The 24,119-nt window shown below is 34.9% G+C and overlaps 1 protein-coding gene across 2 annotated transcripts in view; it reads left to right on the forward strand.

The window, feature by feature from the left end:
• The window catches only part of LOC118267539 (neuroglobin), a 132,527-nt gene that overhangs the window by 32,118 nt on the left and 76,290 nt on the right, over positions 1–24,119 (forward strand). The window lies entirely within an intron of this gene.

Below are 24,119 nucleotides of genomic sequence, written 5' to 3' on the forward strand. Positions count from 1 at the left end.
AGAATATTTTTAATTTCAACAAAGGGATTCATTTGTTTTTCTTTTTTATATCTTCTGAATGTCGGGCGGGGAAGTAAAACGGGTTTTATTTTTCACAACTTTATGACGTCACGTCGAGGTCCATATAAAATTGTGTTTATTAAAAAATAAATAGCGTTGCGCGTGCATATAATTTCGTACTATAGAATTTATATTTTTAGTACAAAAAAAAAATGCTAGACAGATATTTATTTGTGAAATACATGCATTTTGATTATCAGGATTATAAGTGAGTATTTAATCATAATAAATAATGTTCCCCGCATTTTTTTATTCTATTATTAATTGTATGAAAATTGTTAACTGTATGAAAATTGACTAATCGAGATTACTAATTTAATAAATACTGATACTGACTTATATAGATGAACTTATTTAGGTCTAACTGACTGGTACATTAATTATTATTAATAACGTAAAACAATGATGACTCTGATAACCTAAAATTAAACCAAATAATTGATTTTGTCGTAGTCCTGAAAATAAAATGTAGATTTACTATATTTGAATCTATTTGCCTCGTTGGTCAAGTGGTCGCAAGTGCGACTACCGGACAAAAGGTCTTGGATTCGATTCCCGGGTTGGGCATAGTATTACTGGGTTTTCATAAATTTCACAGTAGCACGGAGTCTGAAATGGTGCCCAGTATATGGCAATAGGCTCATTCTCTATTACATGGGACTTGTAACACAAATAGTGTAAAGTGGGTGTACATTGTATAGCATTACGTACCGTAATGTGCATTGGCCTACCCTATAAAAAGGCCCCTAAAAGGCGTGACGTTGCATTACATTGAATCTATATCACACACTGGCAATCATCATTATGTATTATTAGAAAGGTTGAGAGTATTTAGTGATAATAAAAATTCGTCGAATACGTAACTAACTAGAGTTTTTTTTCATCATAGAAAACTCAATATACTTTAAAGGTGATAATGTAAATCACTGAAGTATTAGATACCTATTTTTATAACCACTATTCCTTAAACAATACATGATACTAATAACATACTAATCTAATGATCCTAACTAACACACAGAATAAACTTTTTAAAGGTAGCCTTCATTAAGGATTGATTAATTTTGGGCCAGCCCTGGTTTCGGTAGTTTTTCGGGAACCGTTTTATGATGCGCGAGTTGCCTTTTGGAATTAATATTTTGGAGGGGATTTGTTGTTTAATTATGCTAATGTGTTAGCTAGAAATTATGTTGGGTGACGGAAAATCGGATGCGTTTTGAAAAGTACCTAATATAAAATGTTTAGTAACTTGTTTTAAGCATAGCTTCGGGGGCTCAGGTGTCCATGGGCGGCGACGATTGCTTACCATCAGGTGATCCGTCTGCTCGTTTACGGCGTATATTATAAAAAAAAAACACAATAGCGCATAAAGTTAATATTAAAACAAAATACATCATCTTATATCTATTTCCCTACAGGTGAACACTTTCAAACCGTATCGCTAGAAGGCTACAGCTAATTCATGTTTGTTTTAAATAGACGATAGTCAGGAATTACTACTTCTTTAAAATAAAAGTACTTTAGGCGATGAAAAAATGCCGATCATGGGTAAAACCATTCATATATTTCACTTAGTAAAAGTTACAATAAACAGACGCGAGTTATTTTTGTAAAAACATCCAAGTTTGAATTCTTTGGACAAATAAATAGGGTGTATTTTAAAGTTTTATTGGACAGAGAAATAATTTACTTTTATCCACAAGTTGATTGTGTTTTGTAGAGATGTTTTAGCGGTAGTTTCACAGCATCTGACGCCCGTCGCCCGGTGGGAAATCAAGTTTTATAGCTTTACTTGTCCGTATTGCTCGATGCTATTACCTGAATTCTTATGATACTACATTCTGATAGTTAATTTATAATAAGGAGCTTTTTAACGTTCCGTTTCTGTGTTTTATTTGTTTTGCGCAGTTACTCGTATATGGGTATTTGTACCATACTTATATCATGTAATCTTTTGTATGTTTGTGATAGAAAACGTACTAAAGATTATGATTTTTTGAGTCGGGCTTTTGTGTTCGAAGACTTACTTGAGTATATCGTTAGATACATTTGAATATTTTATATCAAACTCAATAATAACAAAATATTTTTTTAATAATTATATTGCAAACATCGAAAGTAACTATCATTTTAATTTACTAAATGAAGAGGAGACTTCGCTTATTTGACGTTCAAAAGTACCTTCTTGGTCTATTTGAAACAAATAATTTTGACTTATGTTTTTTCATACAACAGCTTCAAAAAAGTTTAAAACGATCAAAATCAATAATTTTTTAAGTGTGATACATAACAACACTTGTATATCGATATACTTGTACGTTCCAGTTGCAATCGTTAACTTTATATACAAAGTAATAAGGATCCATTCGTGTATCCTGCACTAAACATTTTATTATTATAATGTTGCACTCGTGACGTCAGAGCATGTGAATTCTCACGGTCGAAATCGTTGATATTTTATTGTATTACCTCTATAATATGATTTGTATAAAAAAGACTGGTTTTTAAAGTAACACCTAATAATACTTAATAAAACATGAATTCATAAAAAGATATCTTTATGAATTTTCAAGATTAGCATAGTCTTTTTGGTTTTAAATTCGTCCAGTGGTTCCTCACTGGCGAAGTCGCCCTCTGCGTACGCTGCTCATGATTAAAAGTCCCTCTGTGACTCGAAACTAGTAGTAGAGCTTTTCTCCATTAATTTACGCGAGTAAACCGTGATTTTTAATTAATTTCACCAATTTTTAATGATGGGTTTCGAACCATGTGAACAAGGAAGGTAACTATGTTTTGCGCAAGACAACATTGCTCAATTATTTAAAAGCAGAAACGTAATTCAGGAACAGGAAAGTACCAAACATATTTACGATTCCCTTTGAAACTACTAAACTTCATTTAATGCAATTCCACCTAAGGGTAGCACAACCCAAAACATACGGTAACTAATCCTGTACCAAGAAACCTTTGATAGAGGAAATTAAAACTTATTTCTGGGAGCAAACGATCATTTCAAGTCTTTAACAAAATGTGTTGTACGTGGAAGGATTTCAAAGCACCTACTACGCCCTTTTTGGAACAAAACCTTCAATGTAATAGATACTTGAGGAAGAATTCAATTTTCCGCCCTACTTGGGAATATTTTGATGAATCATCGCGTTCCCAGTTCCATATGAATATTGGATGGCACGAGATGAGATTGTTTCTTTTCAATCTCATAACTCGATCGGGATGAGCTGATCGTGTTGTTTTTGGGTATTATGGATGAGGTTTTGGTTTATAGTATTGAGTTTTGTTTTTCAGAGCTGTATGGCATGTAGTATTTTTTATATGGTATAAGCCGGTAAATGAGCAGACGGATCACCTGATGGTAAGCAATCGCCACCGCCCATGGACACCCAAACCCAGCCTTCTGGGGTTTAGAAATTTAAGGATTGTATGACTTCCCAGTTGCTTGCTCCTAGTGTCTAAAAGTAACTGGGCAGCGCTAGGTTCAGTAGTATTTTATTTGCTACGATGTGTATCTTCTTACTGAAAAATTAAAGGAAAAATAGTAATATTAAAATTAAGATCAATCCAGTGAATCCAGTTATCCAACTCAAAGCCTAACAACGTTCGGTAGTGCCGTATCATTACGCTTTTTAATCCTGAAAGAGTTGACAGATGTGTAAATAAATAATTGAATACCTATGCTTCATCATCATCATCATCAACAGCGTATATGTGGCCACTACTAACCAAAGGCTTCTTCTCACTCACACCTATGCTTATGTACCTATATTAAATTTTCACTAATAATATCATAAGTACCTTACAATAGGCGAACATGAAATTCAATAGTCCTCATAGCAACCATTGAAAGAGACAGTCGAATAAATAAATTAACGCTTTCAAACATAATGACCAATCAATCGATTTCCTATTAGCTAGTGAGAAGTTCACTGAACCGTGTCCGCCTGATATTTTACGGTGGAACTATTGATTGTCACACTGATCTGTTAATTATTACAGTGTAAATGTTTAGTAACAGCTCAAATTTCAGGTGTAATTCTTAGGATGGGAATAAATAGTTTGTGATTTATGGAAATGTATATGAACCACCCTTTGTCTGCTTTTCCACCAGAAATGTACTATGCTACGTTGCTGTGGATGGGTTTGGCTTCTACCAATTATATTCATTGATACACATAGCTATGCACTGTGGAAATAGACGATGGATATGCAATGTATTTTTACTACGGAAGATAGGTGCTATGAATGGCGTATCTTTCCATTTAATTATCGATACATAGCGTAACTGAGTCCATTTCCACTGGCTGCTACATAGCTATGGGTATCATTACATCTTCGTACCATAAATATATAGCACATCTCTGCATGGAAAAGCATCTTTAATTGATGATCACGCATGAAATAATTGATGAATGCAGATGAAGCGAAAGAGATGACAGAAACGTATCATTCAGATGTTCCATTGTCTACCTACCCCAATCGGAGACAGGCGCGGTGAATACGATTTACATAACATAAATAGAGTACTACAATTGCTACATAACATATTTTCTTTGATAACTTTATATTTTTTTTGTAAAACAAGTTGACTTGACGTTAGTAAATATTCTACTAGTCAGTAGATTTTAAACTACATCAGCACCTTTAGTACCGTGAACACTCTCACTTAGAAAGTGACTAGAAAAATGTGAACATTATAACTAATGTTACTCGATTACTTTGGTCCGTGACGCTTCATTAGAACCTACCTCTAAAAGATTTCTTTACCTTAACCTTAATTTATCCAAGTCCAAACTAACACCTAAACTTTGTTCCATTTATTCCAGAAAAAAAGGTCAATCGCACAGCTTAAATACGCTTCAAAGAAATTGAACAGGCTAAGAAAATTTCTTAATATACCTTTTTAAAATCTACTTTTGTAAAAGTACCCGAATTGTCGACACAAATAGGGTTGCCACAGAGGTTCGGAACTTTGCCATTTCTCCACAGTTAGTTGCACAGTTTCATTCCAAAACTTCTTCGGAAACAAGTATCCAGTTCGATATTGTTTTGTTGGATGAGCGTATAAAACTTATACCAACGTCACGCCTTTTTATCCTTGAAGAGTTAGGCAGAGGTGCACATTACGGCACGTAATGCCGCTGTACAATGTACACCCACTTTTCACCATTTGTGTTATAAGTCTCATGTAATAGGGGGTGAGCTTATTGCCATATACTGGGCATAATTGCAGACTCCATGCTACAACTGAGAAATTTTCGAAAAGCCGAAAAAAACCCAGTAATACTTTGCCCGATCCGGCAATCGAACCCCTTGAAACTCTTTTTACCGATTCGATTTCCAAATGATATTAAGCATGAATTCTGTTAGCATGTCTTGTGTTGTCACGTTTTGTGAAACGTGAATACCTATGTGATAATTTATTGATTCTATTATCACTTTACAATGTACATACATAATATTTTGACATCGATCTTCAATTACAATTTCATGAGTTTAGAATAATGGAAGTTTTTGAAATTATAATTCTTTTTGGGAGACTGTTACGATGTGCTACATGCATGAGTAAAAAAAGAAAATTTAAAACGCGTTCTTATAAAGGGTTTATAAGTATTATACTTATGATTCTTGTAATATGAAATGACTGTTTGTATGCGCTGTTGTATTTTAAAAACAACTTTACACAGTTCACAGCAGCTGTCTCAAATAACCACGACCAACATCAAAACAAAAGAACTATCCAAAACTTATCCAAATCATCTCCCACAAACAGATGACAATAAAAAGCTAGGGAAACAACACCATGTTGATATAAAATGTATATTTATTTTATTTACGAAACTTTTACGATATGGCGGCGGGCAGTGACAGCCCTACGTAAATGAAATCATTATGCAAATCTACGGAGCGTAGCCGTCTTTACGAGTGGGTTTATTTGTCCTACGTAGCGGTTACTAGCGGATCATTTGGGGGTTGGATATGTACTGCTTAGATTTCATATTGATTTTTCTTGGACATTATTAGAAACAGGGTAAATTGCACCTATTGATACTTGCAACAAGTATCAATTGTTTTGGTGACTTAAGGTACTTTTCCACCAGAGATTTGCTATACTACGTTGCTATGGTTGCGTTTGACTTCCACCAATCATATTCATTGGTATACATGCTATGTTTTTATATGGAAATATGCGTTCTTTGGATGGCTTCCCTATTATCGATACATCGCATACTCGAGCTGCGCATGTTCCTCGCACAGCTACATAGCTTAGTATCAGTATTACATTACGTGATTAAACCATTATTTCTAGTTAATTTAGTATATCTCATGATAGTTATTATAGAAAAAAAAACCAATAATAAATGAGTCATTCTACAAAAATCCAATTCACGATTTCTCGTTAATTCTATTCCGTTACACAAATATCGGAATCCCGAACAAACATTAGTACGTGTAGGAATTTGCATAAAAACACGAAGTAGGTACCTATCTACAACACAGCTCCAATCTGCAGGTTTATTGTGTTTACAATACAAATACACAATTCTGTATTTTTCTCTGTTCTGTATTTGTACCTTTGTGCCCGCATTTTTTATCAAGTAGAATAACTAACTTTTTAACGTGAAGAACTTTATTTTTTTTAACCAACTGGATTTCATGCGTCCGTTGTATACAAAGGCAGGTTTTCTTTCTATTTTTCCTTTTATTTTATTTCGTTGGCCACGCAAAATAACAGTGTTATACTTTAAACTACTTTTGCATTTGAATTTTGCTTGTGACGTCTTTTTGTGTTTTCTAAAAGCGGTTGTAATAGTTTGTCTTAAAGTTCTCTTTTTAAATGGATATTTAATGTGTTTAATTCAGGAACGATCTCGAATGTTGCTTGATAAAATTTTTTTTTACTGGGGAAAATTATCCAATGGCTTTTCTCGTCTTGGGTGAGGCGAAAAGGCTCAGAGGGTCAGACTCTTACTTCACTCTTACTGTTCACATGCTGAAATGATTCTTTATTAACATCTCTCTATATATATATATATATATATATCATAATATATCATAATGATTTGTAATTATCGCACACATGCCAATTGAGTGACTTATAAATTACACAAATCTAACATTAAAATTATTTATTTTCCTATACAACACCTCTTCTACTCATTCATATCAAATCTTCACAGGCAAAAAAGTGATCTCCTCTACGCCCCCTTCAGTTTATCATTACTTCCAGGCACACCCTGTATAGGAGGTCGAAGAATAAAACACTCTAGATTAGATTAGGGTTCAGTGCAGACCACAACCTAGTTGTGGCAGGGTTAGGAAACTGAAGACACAGTTTCGGAATAGGGAACTTTGACCAATATCTCAAGAAGTTATTACTACAGCTGTGTCCAGCTCAACTTATAATGATTGTTAAATTGTTGGGCTTGAGTGGTTATTTTTTCATATGTTGATCATAATACAGAAAGTAGTGTACTCAGATACATTTAATGATTACTTAAACTATTCCTTAGTAACGATTTTGTTTCGAAAACAATTGCTAAGGACGGGGTTAAGTAACTATCAAATGATTCTCAGTATGTGTGTACGTGTGTTATGGTTTTATCAAGTGAGGTTATCAGAATCCCAACTTCCCCCATAAAGGTCGGCTCCGCTCTTGAAACTCCTCTGAGATTATGGGTATTTGTTCCGCTATCCTATAAAAATAACCTCAAGTATAAACAAGGGTTTAGTTCTATTTCGAAGTCCAGCAATTTTTGTATCGATATCCATTGTGTGAATGTTGCACGACTCTCTACAATAGTTACCTTGAATATAATCAAAAGCGATATTATGTAAAACCGAGTCTTAACGTAAAACTCGAAATATATTTAGCCAAGATCAAAATATATTGACTGAAGACATCGTCAGTTTCACCCACCGCGTTCGTGCTCGCTGTAAACTAACGAAATAGGTACAATAAACAGAACGAATGATTGAAACTTAACATGCAAACTACGGAATATTGAGAAAAACCAGTACATTTTAATAACTCGAAAAAGAATAACCCGACCAATTTAAAATGAACCCTTAGGCGGCGCTAGTGTCGCGGCTAAAAGAGTAGTACCTCAAATATGAATTTAGTTCTTTTTTCCACCGCGGATCAATTTATGCTGATTATGTAGAAAAGTAGCTGTAAGTTGGGAACCTTGAGGCAATTCTCATGTAAATGGGAATTCGTTGGCTATCCGATTTCAATGAATAAAGTGAATTTATTAGCATAGAGATGTAGTGTGAGGCCGTGGGCGCGTAAATGATTTTGTTACCCGCTATTGCTAGTTCTGTCGATAGATTCTAGTCTAGAGGATTTGATGTATCGGGTTTCCTTACTGAAAGAACTGTTTTGGCATGACGCTGAATGAAGTTAAACGTGAATGAGAAATGAGAGAAAACCAAGCTGTTTGCCACAGAAATAGATTTTCCTTTCATTCTATCTAGTTTATTTTAAACTTAATTATTATTAGGGCATAAACTTAAATCTTCTCCATATGAGAAGAGGCTTTGGTCAGCATTTATAGGCTGATAATGGCTTTTCTCAAACATTTACTAAGTAACCCTAACAGTCAACTCTAGCACAACGCATGTACACAACCAAACTAACAAATAAAATGCACAGAGAGCAAACATAACTCCACTTCACCAGCCCAATCCCCAATCATTCAGCCAGTAACACCTTTAATCTTGAGCCCCGTGGATCGATCGCCCCCTCATTTAGCCGAAAGCTCACGTCGTATAATCACAAGTAGGCCACCATATCGACGTCAGCATTAGGCTATAAACACAGGGTCTGCAGCAGTGGTTCTCAAACATTATTTTACCATGGTGTGTAATTTTTATTTTTTTATTAGGAAACTCAACCGTTTTTCTAGTTTTATATATGTGTGTGTGTATTGGTCATCTCATTACCTTTGAATCTTTAATGTTAGTGTTAAGATAGTCAAGTTTTAAACAATAAACTAGTTTCACGACATTGATAACTCTTAAAAGTGGTACCTAAATATAGAAAAATCTATTTGCAAAAAACAATATTTTTGTAAAAATAATTTAGCCTAAAATAAAAATAGGCAAGAATATAACAAGTCAATTTTAGCGACGAGTTATTTAATTTTGATAGCTTGATATTTGAGAACCACTGGTCTACAATAATCATAGCGGCCGCCATCTTGGATTCCGTTGACAGTTGGACTCATTTAAATAATTATTTTCGTTCTTTTTTAGCTGCGTCAGGCTGGAGTGGCCGGTTCAATGTAATGGTTTAATGTTTTGGGTTTAATTGTTCGAAGGGTTACTTCTAATCGTGAGGGTTGGGAGTTCAGTTTATGAAGGTGGCGTGAAGGGACATTAGGGGCATCCATTTTATTAAGCTTTTCTGTTATTACTGCTATTGTGGCCACGGTAGCGTGATAGGTTTAAGTACTTTTGAATTAATTTTAATACAAGTTCATAACATACTATTTTTTGTTATGTCCTTTTTTCAACTACAATATTTATAATCACACCAATAATAATATTATAAAAACATAATCATTAGTGTGATATATAAAAATGTTAAAATTGGTTTGTTTGGTGGACGTTTGTCCGTCAATCACGCTGAAACTACTGAATGGATTTTGATGAAATTTGGTATGGGTATAGTATAATATTTATCCCACTGGGTGTGTATCCTTATTATTAGAATATATACCAATGCCCATATTATTAAGAAGAAGACATCTATTTACTTTATTTTTACGTATAGTGACGAAAAACCGAAAATACCGAAAAATGATGATAAAAATTTTGTAATATTTTTGGTATTCCATTCTACTAAAGTGAATATACCCTCAATACAAATATTCCAAACTTCAAACATCATTCGACACGGACTCTACCTACATAACTAACAAGGTAGAGCTCTCTGACACCCCTACCATCTCGTAATCTTTGTAGAGCAACTTCGCCTCTACAACTGTAATCAAATAGAGCATCTCTACACACATTGTGCCGACTCTACATCTTAAAATAGAGTCGGAGGACGAGGCTCTTTAATTATGGATGGAAGGCATTTTCTTAGTATACTGAGGCTATTTTTAGATAGCTTGAGAGGTAGAGATAGTGAGATATTATATGACTCTATGCCAATTTTGTAGAGTTCATAAAAATGTTGATTTTGTTATCAACTTGAGTTTTTGGGTTCGATGTTCGAGTTGGAAAAAATATCTTTAAATAATATTATTTATGTTTTCAGGCTATTATATAACTATTTCAATCTGAAAAATCATAAAAGGTTTTATGTTCAATAATAAAATAGATATTACGAGTCTGTATAAATAATAATATACATTACCACGAAGTTAATTAGTTCTGCTATATTTAGTGATCCAGAGTTGGATCAAATAAATCAACATTGGTTTAATATCAAACCGTTTCATTTGAACTATAAAGATATTTACTAATACTAATTAATTAAAACAAATAATTCGAGATCACTAAACAACCCACAAACAGACAAACAAACACATTATTTACTGATGGAGCAAATTATTATTACATTGGTAAATAAAAAATAATTAATTTCTACATTGATATGCGAAAATAAACCAAATAACGTTAGTAATAAAGTTAAAATTCACACACAGGTATTAAATACAAATAAAATTCTCCATGCATGAGATATACTGAAATTCATAGAAGTTTTTTTCTAAAATAAACCGTATAACAATGACGTCAAAGTTGGAATTCCTTTACGAAAGTCATCTGCGGTCGATCCCGATACAAAACAAAGCACCTGTGTGCTTGCGAAAAACGTTTTTGTAATTCCATCCGTACTGCGTAGGAATCAAGGTTGAAATTCGGTTAAATTATGAATTCCTGAATACGTTGTTGAGTTTTCTTATGTGGGTTGCGATGTCTTTTGTTATGGGAATAAGTGAAAATAATGATGACGTCACATGTATAATTGTGGTTAATTACACTCCTGTTAATTTAAACTGCCCTTAATTAATTGTGTACATAATTGAATCGTCTTGTATTCAATGCGGTTTTCAAAATTTTCCAGTCGTTGAAAAGAGTCTGGAAATCTATCCTTTATTATATTTTAAAAGGATTTGCCTCATTAGGGATGATGGCTGATCTGATATACATATTTTAGTCTATCGGTTACGTAAAAATATCAGACACGTATTTTTTATTTTGTCGCATAAGAAAACAATACTTATATAAAACCAATTAAATAGTAGTTAGAAATGGGAGCTACCTACGTCATGTACGAAACGTACCTACAAGTGACGTCACGCGATATTTCAAATCAATATAAAATATCTTCGAATGTATTTGTTTCCGTAAGAAAATAACAAATAAGTGTCCAATGTTATTAAATTAATCTACCAGACGGGCATTAAAATAAATATTAGTCATCCACCCGGGACTTATGAGACGTGACATAACTGATGAAGAGTTTGCAATCTATTTAATATTTCAGAGAACAAAAGGTAATTCGGTAGGTGTCTATTTATGAAAATTTACATAATGGCATGAAGTGGCAATGGTATTGTGCTCATTATATTTCATTAAACTCGTCTCTTATTTACGAGGAAATTATAGGAATATCTTGTTGTACTATCACTTATTCCACATTACAATACAAAGTGTTTTTTTTTTGTTGTCAAGCCATGCTTCGGCACGTATTGGCCGGCTCAACTGAAGACCACGATCTCACCGGAAACCGACGTGAAATAACGTTTGCGTTGTGTGAGTGATGTTACCGGAGGCCCAATCCCCCCTTCTCAATCTTCCCAATCCCTGATTTCCCAAACAACCCCTAAATTCCTAACTCCCAAAAGGTTGACAACGCACTCGTAACGCCCTCTGGTGTCCATGGGCGGTGCCAATTGCTTACCATCAGGTGATCCGTCTACTCATTTCCCGGCTTATACAAAAAAAAAACAAAGTGTACAATCAGCCTTCATTCAGCATTACCATTCAATCAGATTCGATATTTTATTGCCGTAGCTATACCTTTTGTACTTTTCGTGGCATTTATGAGCTGATTGAGTGTTGCTGGTGAAACCATTGTCGCATTGTTAGAGGCCATTTGTGAGCCGTGTCGTGGGTGTCATAAAGTATGGTATATACTTTGGTATTATTTATTGATACATATGTATATGTAATGTGCTTTTCATGACGTTATAATGGGGTATTGCCGCTTTCTTTAAGTAGTTGGATAATGTTTCGAAATTGTGTATTATGTTCTAATTTGTATACCCTTGAACTGAAGAATGCCATGTTGAACTCTTGTATTCTGACAGTGTTTTGTTATAAAGGTTAGGAGACATAAATTTAAAAAAAAAATGTATACTACATAGTATCTGATGAAACCAGACTTAGAGAAGAGAAAAGAGAAGTGCTTAAACTACCGACAATAAAATCAAAAGAAAGATCCAATGCAAAGGTATATTTTCGAAAACACTAAAGACGGACCTTTCCAATTTTTCCAGTTAAGAAAACCTCTTAGCTTTGTTCAGAAAGGCTAACAACAATCGACTTTCATCTATAATTGTAGATCCAAACACATGACAAAAGCAGTAATGTCTGAAACTTTTTGAAATGGGATGACCCTTGCCTGAAATGGCCTGAAATTGCCTGAAAAGGGCTCGAATTAATTTCCAGGGCTGTGTGTGTGGGTGGCGAGTTATTGACAAGTTACTGATGAACTAAGACATGTGTTACATACACATTGTATTGTTAGAAACTTTGTTAGTTATACTAAATTACTTTGATGATGGTTGTAGTGTGTCTAGGGGATGTTTCTAAGCAAGGAGTTTGGAATTTAATCTCCAGAAGCAATAAGGAATGATTATAACTAAATGGATCTAATTTCAAAGGTGTCGTGGTGGCCCGGAGGGTTTAAGACGCCCGCTTCTCATGTATGAGGGCGCGGGTTGGAAACCTACCATCGGCAAAACAGTAATGTGACTTATTCCATTTACTCTCAAATATTATTTAGAGACCACTAGCAGGCGTTAAAAGAAAACATGATGATTTCAAACCCGGGCTTATAATTTTTAACAAATAATCTGCATAATGCAGAAATTGAAACCTCAGTTTCACTTACAACTGTAAAAGATGCCTCATTCATTGTGTAAGTTATATAGCAATCGTATTTTCATACCTTATAATTATCTAGGTAACCTCTGGAATACGTTTTCGTCTCGACTTTTCCTTAAACTGGCAACCTTATTGATTTCCAATAAACCACGCCGAGGATAAAACGCGTCCTGAAACTTTTCTTCGACGTTGCAAAGCGTTGAGATCCTGAAAATTTTATGAGTTCGAAAAATTTAAGTCAGCGTTAAAATATTTATCGAAATAATGTTCAATTTTTCGAAATTTCCGCCATTGGTTGCAAAAGTACTTTAACTATTTAATGTGCACTTTTATTTTCATCTCAAGTTCATTTCCAGAGTCGGCCAATGTATTTTTTGCAAATTCGACTAACGAAATTCTTAGTTATTGCTCTCAAAATGTCAATCGTATACGAATCACTTTAGATTAATAAACCGACAATTGAAGCACTCAATATGAAACTGCAATAACCTACTTACCCACTTTTAAAATTCCGAACATCACACGCTTATCTACATACCATACATACATACATACATACTCGTAGAATCTAAACTAATATATCCCGTACTAGCACACCCATCTATTTATAAGCCGCATGTCCGGTCGCTTGCCGTGGGCGGTAATGTCCACAGAACCCTGACCTTTCCTCTAACATTATATTGTTACCCCACACCAATATCTCAAAGTGACATGTGCGTAATTGTTTTTTTGTTTTTCCAACATTTTACTTACATATATATGTAACAATAGAATGACGTCATTAGGTGATGGTACTCTTTAGTATCGCCCACGTGAAGCGTGATCTTTTAACATATTGTGTGAAATATGTGGAAAATTGTTTTGAAAGAAAACTGTTTGGTAATATTTTAGCTGAAAACTTTGCTTCTAATTAGACTAGTATGATTTACACATTGTCTTGTTACCTGATTGCATGTTATAAGTAAAAGACTCAATTTGCTTATAACACCTAGTAACATCAAAAATATTCTGGATATAACAACTCTATTGACAATTTTAAAGGTTAATCACCATTCCATGGAGATAGCCTCGAAAAACACCATAACATCAAAAAAAAAAACAAATTCATCTGTTATGTCTACCACGATTCAAATTCACACTTCGAACGAACGAAACAAAAACAAGAAATTTCGTGCCAGCATTATTTGTATAAATAACGAAATTCGTAAAGTAAACATCTGTTTATAAAATCGTCGACAAATCATAAAACTTTATTGTTGAAACCTTCATTCATTGTTCGTAATAACAAGCTATCAAACGCCAGTTGTGCCAGTAAGTGGCAACAAATGGCACCCATTTGCCTAACGTTCGGAGTGCACACGCAAACAACATGTATACACAAATGATCGCTAGTTTTAACTCTTTATTACACGCTTCGAGATCCATTAGTAACAAACGTAGACTTTGTATTATATGTTTAAGTAAACGATTTATGAATGAATTTTCTTTTGTTGAAAATTCTGCCAGGCAGATGTATTTTTCACTTTGAATGGGTACTTAGTTATCGATCAACTACAGTTATCGAGCACGATTTAGTCTAAATTTCATATAAACAAGTCTTACAGAAGCGAGATCAATACGTCTGTAAAGATTCTGAGTTAATCAATATAGCAAATTTCAACGGAATGACTCGAAGAGTAATCATAGAAATGGTAGTAGATAAATACAAAAACCGAAAGCGAGAGATCGTGTAGACGTTCCCCAATAAGATGGAGAGATCAGGGGCGGTCATGGTCGAGCTATGTAGGTTTTATAGCTCCTTCCCTCTTGCACTGCTCACTGATCGACCATTCTAACACAATTGTAATAGCAGACTAAGGCCCCAGTTGAAGGACTTATCCTCAAAACTTCACACGGTTGTAAGAGACACGCTGGACAGAAACCGCTGGAGTCAGATCATCCACTCCAGATGCATCCCTGATGCTGATCAAATCCCTAAGGATTTAGGACATAAGGGAACAACCAGGTTAGAGAGAGAGAGAGAGAAATACAAAATGAACCTCCGTTACTACCTACCTAAACTCCAAACCCAAACACAGAAACTACAAGCAGACAATATTCATCCCAAAAGATATTCACCTCACTCGTAAAATATGTACGTACCGCCTAGCGAGTACCAAAAAGGTATACAGAGAGGCATTCCACAAAGCAAATCTAGCGTATACCTGCGTGCCTAAAAATAACCAAATTTTCGTGTTTACTCCGCGTTGTGTGCTCAAAATTTATACGTTTGTTGAGGAGTCCTTTGCTGAATAATTCATGCAGTGGGATATTTTTATGAGGCTGGCTTATAAGGTGCGAGTAAACTAGAGCGATTCTGTACAATGTCAGTTTTACACCTCTGTAGATCACAGTTAAATTGACATTTCTTAACTACTACATTAACAAAGAGAGTACGACTTAGTAATTTACTCAATTTAATTTTCTACTCATAAGTCCAATAGATATACGTTCATAATTGTGTTTTGTCGATAATACTATCGATGTTGATAATGTTTGATTGTAAACAAAGGATTAAAGTGAAGATAATTTTTGTTTTTACGAAAATTATCTGCAGTTTAGTGACCATTGATGTTGAAATTATTTCAAAACTAGCTTCCGCCAGCGGCTCCGCCCGCGGACCTGTGGCATAAAACGTGTCTTATATGTTATTCCAAACCATAATCTACTGTTGTTACTCTAACAAACTCACAAACATTCGCATTTATAATATTAGTAAGAAGTAAGATAACATTGACAAAAAATTATATTAGGTACATACCTAATTACAGTTAAACATCGACAATTATCACCTATATCATCAAAAGATAATAAATAGGGGTTGCTTCGCAAAGATTAATAGAAAAATCGTGACTCGTAATATTTGTTTATTGATTTGATTAATTAGTTTTAATATGCCACAATAATAAATACTTTATTGTTAACACTATTTACAAGATAACAAAAAAAAAATAAGAAAGAAAGTCATTTTTGGTATTTCTTCTGTTAGGGGCAGCCTTGTCACCGAAATTGTTGTTTCGGGTCTCGGTGTGATGTGTAGGTATGTGAACTTGTATGTTTGTAAACACTCACGATATAGAAGAAAATCCTAGTGTCAACGTTTTTTAAAAAATAAGGAAGAAGTATTAATAATGCCGTAAAGTCTAACTAAAACAGTTTTACAAGAAGGATAAATAAATATCCCAGTCAACAGCCACCCTAAGAATCTCATATGTGTCTGTTGGTACGTGATAGTGAAATGGTATGTGAGTCCGCATATTATGTTGGTATTTTACTACAATATTAGGAAAGGATAGTGGGTAAATATTCCTGGATATTCAATTAACTCACTATTATAAATTCAATTATCTCTATGGTATAAGCCGGTAAACGAACGGACGGATTACCTGATGGTAAGCAATAGCCACCCATTGACACCCGGAGGTCCCTCTGTGACTCGAAACTAGTAGAGCTTTTGTCAATATATTTACGTGAATAAACCGTTATTTTTAGGTAATACTGACAGAAGTCGATGGAACTTAATCGGTAACCATCATGTTCTATAAAGACTTTTGAAGTGAAATTTCTGATTATTAATAAAGTTTGTATTATAAATAACTTTCATCTAAATCGCCACCAATGTCTAGGTAACTTAAATCTAACTAATTGGCTAACTTAGATCTAGTGTCGAATTAACAGAAAGTATAAAAACATAACAACATCCAATGATTTATGTCTGGTAATTTACACGCAAACTACGCTCCACGCGGTAATTTAACGCTGTTTTGTTACCTTTCACAAAACGATGTTCGTTTTAATTACAATTAATTTCAAACTTCATTAAAATGATTTATTGCAAATAAAAATAGATAATTGTATTCATCAATATCACGGAAGCGCCTCAAAGAGCCATCAGACCACCACATAAGGGACAAAGTAGGCCTGATGTCTTATCCAGAGCTGCGGACTACCTAGCCGGTTTACCGGGCCTCCTATTCGAAAAGCAGGAGAAGGAACGGGGTGGTTTTTAGTCTGGCACTCTCTCTCGCCTCGCCCTACGCGGGAGAAGTCAGTGGATGGATTTCTCCCATCAAAAAAAATCATCAATATCAGCCCGTTTTAAAATAATCCTATAAAACGCATTAACTATACAATTCTAACCTTTCACATGATTACTGATTATTACCGAAATTTCGCGACATAGAAAATAGCTTCACCACGATCTATTATTCAGGAAGGTTTCATTCGAACGTTGAGTGTTCGCTGAACGGCCGTTGCCTGAAAAATTCATGCTGTATCATGGAGAATACCGGTTCACGTATATTTGGAAATGTGGTGTGTGAAAATAAGTTTTAAGTTAACCATCGCATTAATAATAATACGTAGTTAAAGTTTGTAAACTTACTCATGATACAGGGGAAAATTTTAATCAAAGATAATGTTTAAAAAGTATTCTATATTTTGTAGTTTAGCAGTATATCACAGAATTATGAGTCTCCTTTGGGTACAATCAAAAAGTGTAATAATACCATATCTACACTTTGGAACGAACAAATAGCTTCACTAGAGGACTGACCGACAGACAGACATTTTGTTCTTTTATTATATTTGCTTTAACGTTCAAAAGTGACTTCCCAGTCTATTTGAAATAGATAATTTTCATTTGACTTTGACCAAACATTAGAAGAATAACGTGCAGGTTTTCGTTTTTTCACTGTAATCAACTGAGCACAAATAAAATAAAAACATTTGCTAATCCCAGTAGAAGTATTTATTGTCCACAGAAAATACAAAAACCGGTTTAATCAAAACCGTAATGTCCACAGAAAATACGGTGCTGGTTAATCAAGAGATTATCCTCTATTACAAAAACAAGGAAAGAATAAATGAATTGGAAATTCCAGGACATTAAAAATACGAGAGTTAGTCGCAGTCGCTAATGGATGGTGTTGCAAACGATTATATTCAAATGGATTTCCATGTAACCGGCGAACCGGTAATGGTGCAGGAAAACTTTTCACTTCGGAAAAATTTACGGCTTTCTAGTTCGGGGGACAAAGGTTTCGAAGTTAAAATTTGGAATATTTTATCTGTTATAGATGGTGTAGTATAGTCATTCCTTTGTCATGTTTGAATGTGAGTTTTAATAGTTTGTTAATAACTAGCGATACGGACGCGGTTTTACTAGCTCTGTTAGCGTCTATCGCGATTGATCGTAGCGTGATGTTTTATAGCAAAATATGAAATATGATGAAAACCTCTAGGCAATTCCCACGTTTGCGGTTCTACACAAATATCTACCAAAACGGACAATTAGGTCAGTGGGTCATCTTAGGGGTGGATTTTTGAAACCACAAATGAATTTCGAGTTACTTTTAACAACGTATACACTACAATAGTGTCAGACAAAAATGAAACTAAAACTTTAGAACTGAAAGATGAACATGCCTTTAAAATCTCTGATCGTATTAATGTAAAATCCTTCAAGATCATAACTTGTGGAAAAATCTTAGGAAAATATGACATAAATACGTTACCAGTAAGGTCCAATTTGGCGTAGCAAATTACAGAAAACTCATAAATAAAACAGTCTTCATTAACTACAAAAAAAAAAAATTAAGACAATATAAACAGCACATAATTCATGTTTCACTAAAAAAATATAGACATAGAAGGTAACAAAGTGAATTACATCTTCTCATACATTATGGATGCGGGACAAATCCAATTCAATTGGTATTTTACGAGATAAACAACACGTTTCGTTGCTCGGCTCAATTCGGAGATTTTCACGAAAACAAAGAAGATTTCATTGTTTGGTGAGAACATTTTTTATAGCCAAGTAAAGCATGAAGTACTGTTTTTACTTGTAAGTGTATTTAACATGTCTTTTACTGAAAAGAAAGAAACAAACATACTTCTTACTAGATGCTGTATCTATGAATCCCGACCCGGAGTTACGGACTACCTAGAAGGTTACCGAAGTTCCAGCTTGAAGAGTAGGATTAGGTACGTGATGGTTTTTAGTCATAATGGGTCTGACAATCCCTCACGTCTCACTCAAGGCGGTAAAAGTCATATGATGATATTGTCAATAATAGAGGGATTGCCAGACTCTTGCTGGAAAACGCACCCCGTTCCTACTCCTGCTTTTCTAGCCGGAACCCCGGTAACTCGCTCAGCTGTCCGTAGCGCGAGATCAAGAGTTTAATGAAATCATTAATTACTCCCAAACTTAATCAACAAAAGCCGTGAAAGAACAACTTCAAAGAGACTAACAAAACGGACAGTTCAAATGACATAAAAGCAACAGAACAGTCACAGTAACTTATTCATTAACACCCACTCCACACAAAGTGTTTACTTAACTAAGTAATAATTAAGTTTCAAATAAGCAAAGTGAAGTGGACTTTAAAAGTTTTACTGGAAAGTCTTGAATTGTCTGGCGTAACACTTTGGACTTTGGACTTTGTAGGACAAGCCACTTCAGGTGAGAAATGTTTATCCTAACCCAGACTTAGCACATAAACTTAACTTGAAACATGTTTCAAGGTCTTGAAAAGTTCTTCTAACGTTAACCCAAAATAAGTTGGAGAGACTTTAGTCCAGATTCAACTGAATACTGGTTTGTTGTGATGGTGACGGTTGCCGGTAACTTCAATGCATTAGATACTACAAGGGTTCTTAAAAGGTTACATCGGGTAAAACATTTCTAATGTGAATCATTTCAAGAATTGTAGGAGAATCACCTAAACCACCATAAAATGGTAACAATAAAATATGAAACATCTGCAATTCATTTCATAACTGAATCGTATTAGACTTCAATGTTACCATTTACCATCACCATATTGGTTAGAAATGAAAACGTATTCCAGCAGTGTCTTAAAAATCCATATCGGCACATAAAAAATGTTAACTTTAACGTAAAAGGATCTTAAAAGACTGACTGACTGACTTATCGGATGAAATATTACCCAGTTTTTTGTATTCGACAAAACATTGAAAATATGTATCGTATATTTTCCTAACACATAACCTGAAACAGTCGACCATTAATCATAAAATCCATAAACCACTCGACGGACAAATGATGACACATCACTCTCACATCGTGCCCCAATTTTTCCCTCCAAACTATCCATTGATATGTCACATTCACCATTTTCGTCACCAAACCGATTTATTAAAATCCCTCTTATATGAGTACGCTTTTTATGTTTTTGCTGACAGTTTCACATAAGTCCATGTTTAAGTGTGGGAGTTGATTCCCGTGTGGGATAGCCATGCTTTAGCACGAATGGGCTTGCTCGAACGAGTGATACCACGGCCTCACAGAAAACCGACGTGAAACAACGCTTGCGTTATGTTTCGTTGTATGAGTGAGGTTACCGGAGGCCCAATTTCTTCCCATTTCCCGTTTGCCGCACAACAAACCTTTAAATACCTAACCCCCAAAAGGCAACCGGCAACGCACTTGTACCGTCTCTGGTGTTTCAATATTGCCCATGGGCGGCGGCGATTGCTTACCATCACGTTACGTGTTTCATAAAAAATAAAAAAGGTCCTATTTTTGCGTCCATTGTTATGTCTCTTGCAGATCTTTTTAAAGCTATTTAAATAGGCCCAGCATCATCTAAAAAACGTTCCTTCAAAATCTGCCCTAGTTGTAAAACACATCCAATTAGGCTTTTGTTTCTTTTGCGTGGGATGGGTCTTGATTTTGTTCCCCTTTTCATGCTAAGCTGGTATTAATTTTTGTGAAACCTTGAGACAACCTTCACCCCTCACTATGTGGGTGTATTGGTAAATCGTATTCCTTTTTAAAAGGCACCGCAACTGTTACTCCTCTGGTGTTGCGGGTATCTATGGGCAGCGCTGATCGCTTAACATGAGGTGATACGTCAGATCATTTGTCCTATTCCATAAAAAATCTCACTTTTCCAATGCGCAAAATTAACCATCCTACCTAACCTATCTTGCTTTACGAATTTTTAAATTTCCGTAACATTTTCCACTACATTCCAGCGTCTCATGAACACCAATCACTCTCGTATCCATCAGACCGACACAAATTCACCGCAAAATAAGACAACAGCCATTGAAATGTAAATCACACAGAATCCCATTGAAACACGAACGTCACTCGTTGACATATTGACGTGCAAGCGATAAGATACGGACAATTACTACTTAATTTCAAAAGCGAACATGGTAAGCGATACAAATTTTATAACACCATAAATGGCTATAATAATGTAACGTGACGTAACGTCACGCCTTTTATCCCCGAAGGGGTAGGCAGAGGTGCACATTACAGGTAATGCCGCTATACACCGACTTTGTGTTATAAGTCCCATGTAATATGGGTTGAGCCTATTGCCATACACTGGACACAATTCCAGACTCCGTGATACTACTGAGAAAATTTCCAAAACCCGAAAAAAGCCTAGTAAAACTTTGCCCGACCCGGAAATCGAACCCGAGACCCCTTGCCCGGCAGTCGCACTTGCGGCCACTCGACTAACGATGCAGACAATTACTACTTAATTTCAAAAGCAAAAATGGTAACCGATACAAATTTTATAACACCATAAATGGCTTTAATAATGTATTGTATATTATGAACACCATACTCAAAGATAAGTCTATCATAAATGGATTTACAAGATAAAACTTTGTTTAATCGCTAATATTAAACACGTGTCGCGTGTGTGGTCAGCAAGATATATTATGGTGGTAATCTGCAAAAGATTAGCTATTTACGTCACCATGATTTAATGTTGGTCTATCGGCTAAAAATACATCGGTAAGCATATGGTGTTAGTTCTACCATCCTTGTTATAATAGTGATAATGTGTGAATCTTTTACGGTAGATAAGTGATTTACGATTTTTTTAAAACACTTTTTATTTTGGTACGAGCCAAAGACATCAGACAAAGATCTTTGATACAAATCTATAGTAAATCTTGCTTTACTTTTATAATAACTATCGTGAGACATAAATTAACAAAATCACAGTTTACTCACCTACGTTAATGCAAAAAAGGCTCTACTAGTTTCGAGTCACAGAGAGACTCTTTGTCATGAGCACTCTGTGACTCGAAACTAGTAGAGCTTTTCTCCATTAATGTATGAAAGTAAACCGTGATTTTTGTTTATTAAATCAAACTAAGTCTTTATTTTTAATCACTGTTTATTTAGGAACTTTTGACAATATGTTACGCCAGTTTTATTTGTAACTTGAAAACCAAATCTTTCAAAGTTCGACAATTTAGCAATCCGCAAATATGTTGTTTTGTAGTACCTAACAAATCCTATAAATCTGTGTACCAAAAACAAAAATAAAACAACACAACTTCTCTCACAAACTTTATACGAGTACATGCAAATAATTTGTCTCTGTGACAAACACACGCCAAAAACGGTTGGTATTTCAAAAACAAAAGTCGAGCGCGCAAAATGGCTGCCTGTGTCGCTGACGATGACGTCACAAAACCCGTCAGTTTCGCATCAAAGTGAACATGATCAAAGAGCGAGTGAATGAATGAATGACTGACGTTCTTGCGATCCCAGCCAGTCACAGAAATGTTAAATCCATGGTAGGTATTGTAATAAGTTGGTTGGTAGTTGAGTAGTTGTCTGTTTGAAAACGTCTGTTAAGTTTGAAGCCTTTGTTTATCGTTGTGAGATAATTATTTGAATAAGAATAGTCGTTGAGAGTAGAGAGGCCAAAATATAGCTAAGTTTACCAATAGGCAAAGTTAATAAAAAAGTTTGTACCACCTAAATTAATACCCGGTGTCCCTGTAAAATGAAGAGGCTTTACCAAATTCTACTAATAACAGTTCATAAACAAAAGATAAAAACAATGAAAATATTAGATCTTTTTCGAAATAAAATGTCTAAAAATTATTCAATACAGTCACTTGACCTAACAATTAAACTCTGGAGCCTTGCAGATAGGAACACGCATTCAATAACAGAAATAGCAATCCTATTCAACACAACGCACTTTCAAAAGGACAGCACATTGAATAGCAACCGAAATGCAACTGCACAGTCCTCGCAGTACTTAGACTAAGCTGCTATAGTTTTTCAATGGTCTATAGAAATATGGCAGGATAGAATTGGCATCAATGGCGATTTGCTGAATGCATGCGTATTGACAATCGCGTGTCAGCGCTATACGCCAGAATACGCGTTTAAATATAAACATGCGCCTACAATTTACTATTAATGTACAGTAGTACTAAATAATTATGCAGAAGTTCCATTTGTTTAATTGGTAGTTCGTATGAATTACGCCCAATTTGAATCAAACTGGACAACCGGCAACTTGCGATTATGACGTCAATTAATTAACAACTAAAAAATCTGTATTTGTAGGAAGTTTGCACATGCTTTGCAATGTTGGCAAAAATTATATTTAACTTGGATTAATCTCAAAAATCTTAAAAGTTTTTTTTGATATAAGCCGGAAAATAATCAGACAGATCATCTGGTGGTCGCAATCGCCGCCGCTCATGGACACCAGAGGCGTAACAAGTGCGTTGCCGGCCTTTTGTGGGTTACGAATTTAAGGGTTGTATAAATAAATAGGCAATCGGGGATTGGGAAGATTGGGGAGGGGGATAATTAGGCCTCCGGTACCTTCACTTATGCAACGAAACACAACACTTTTCTGTCGTAGACGTCGGTTTTCTGTGAGGCCGTGGTATTACTCCTGTCTAGCCGACCCATTTCTGCTGAAAAATGTTTCTCCTATACTTAAAAGTAGTATTCATACAAAAATCAGTCTTCTGATTCACCTCTTTAATGTCAATTTTCTATCAAACCTCTAGAATACTCTAATACATTCTGGTAATGAGTCGAATCGATTGACTTTTCCAAATAAATATTT

This window comes from Spodoptera frugiperda, chromosome 6 (genome assembly GCF_023101765.2).
Source record: "Spodoptera frugiperda isolate SF20-4 chromosome 6, AGI-APGP_CSIRO_Sfru_2.0, whole genome shotgun sequence".
Lineage (NCBI taxonomy): Eukaryota > Metazoa > Arthropoda > Insecta > Lepidoptera > Noctuidae > Spodoptera > Spodoptera frugiperda.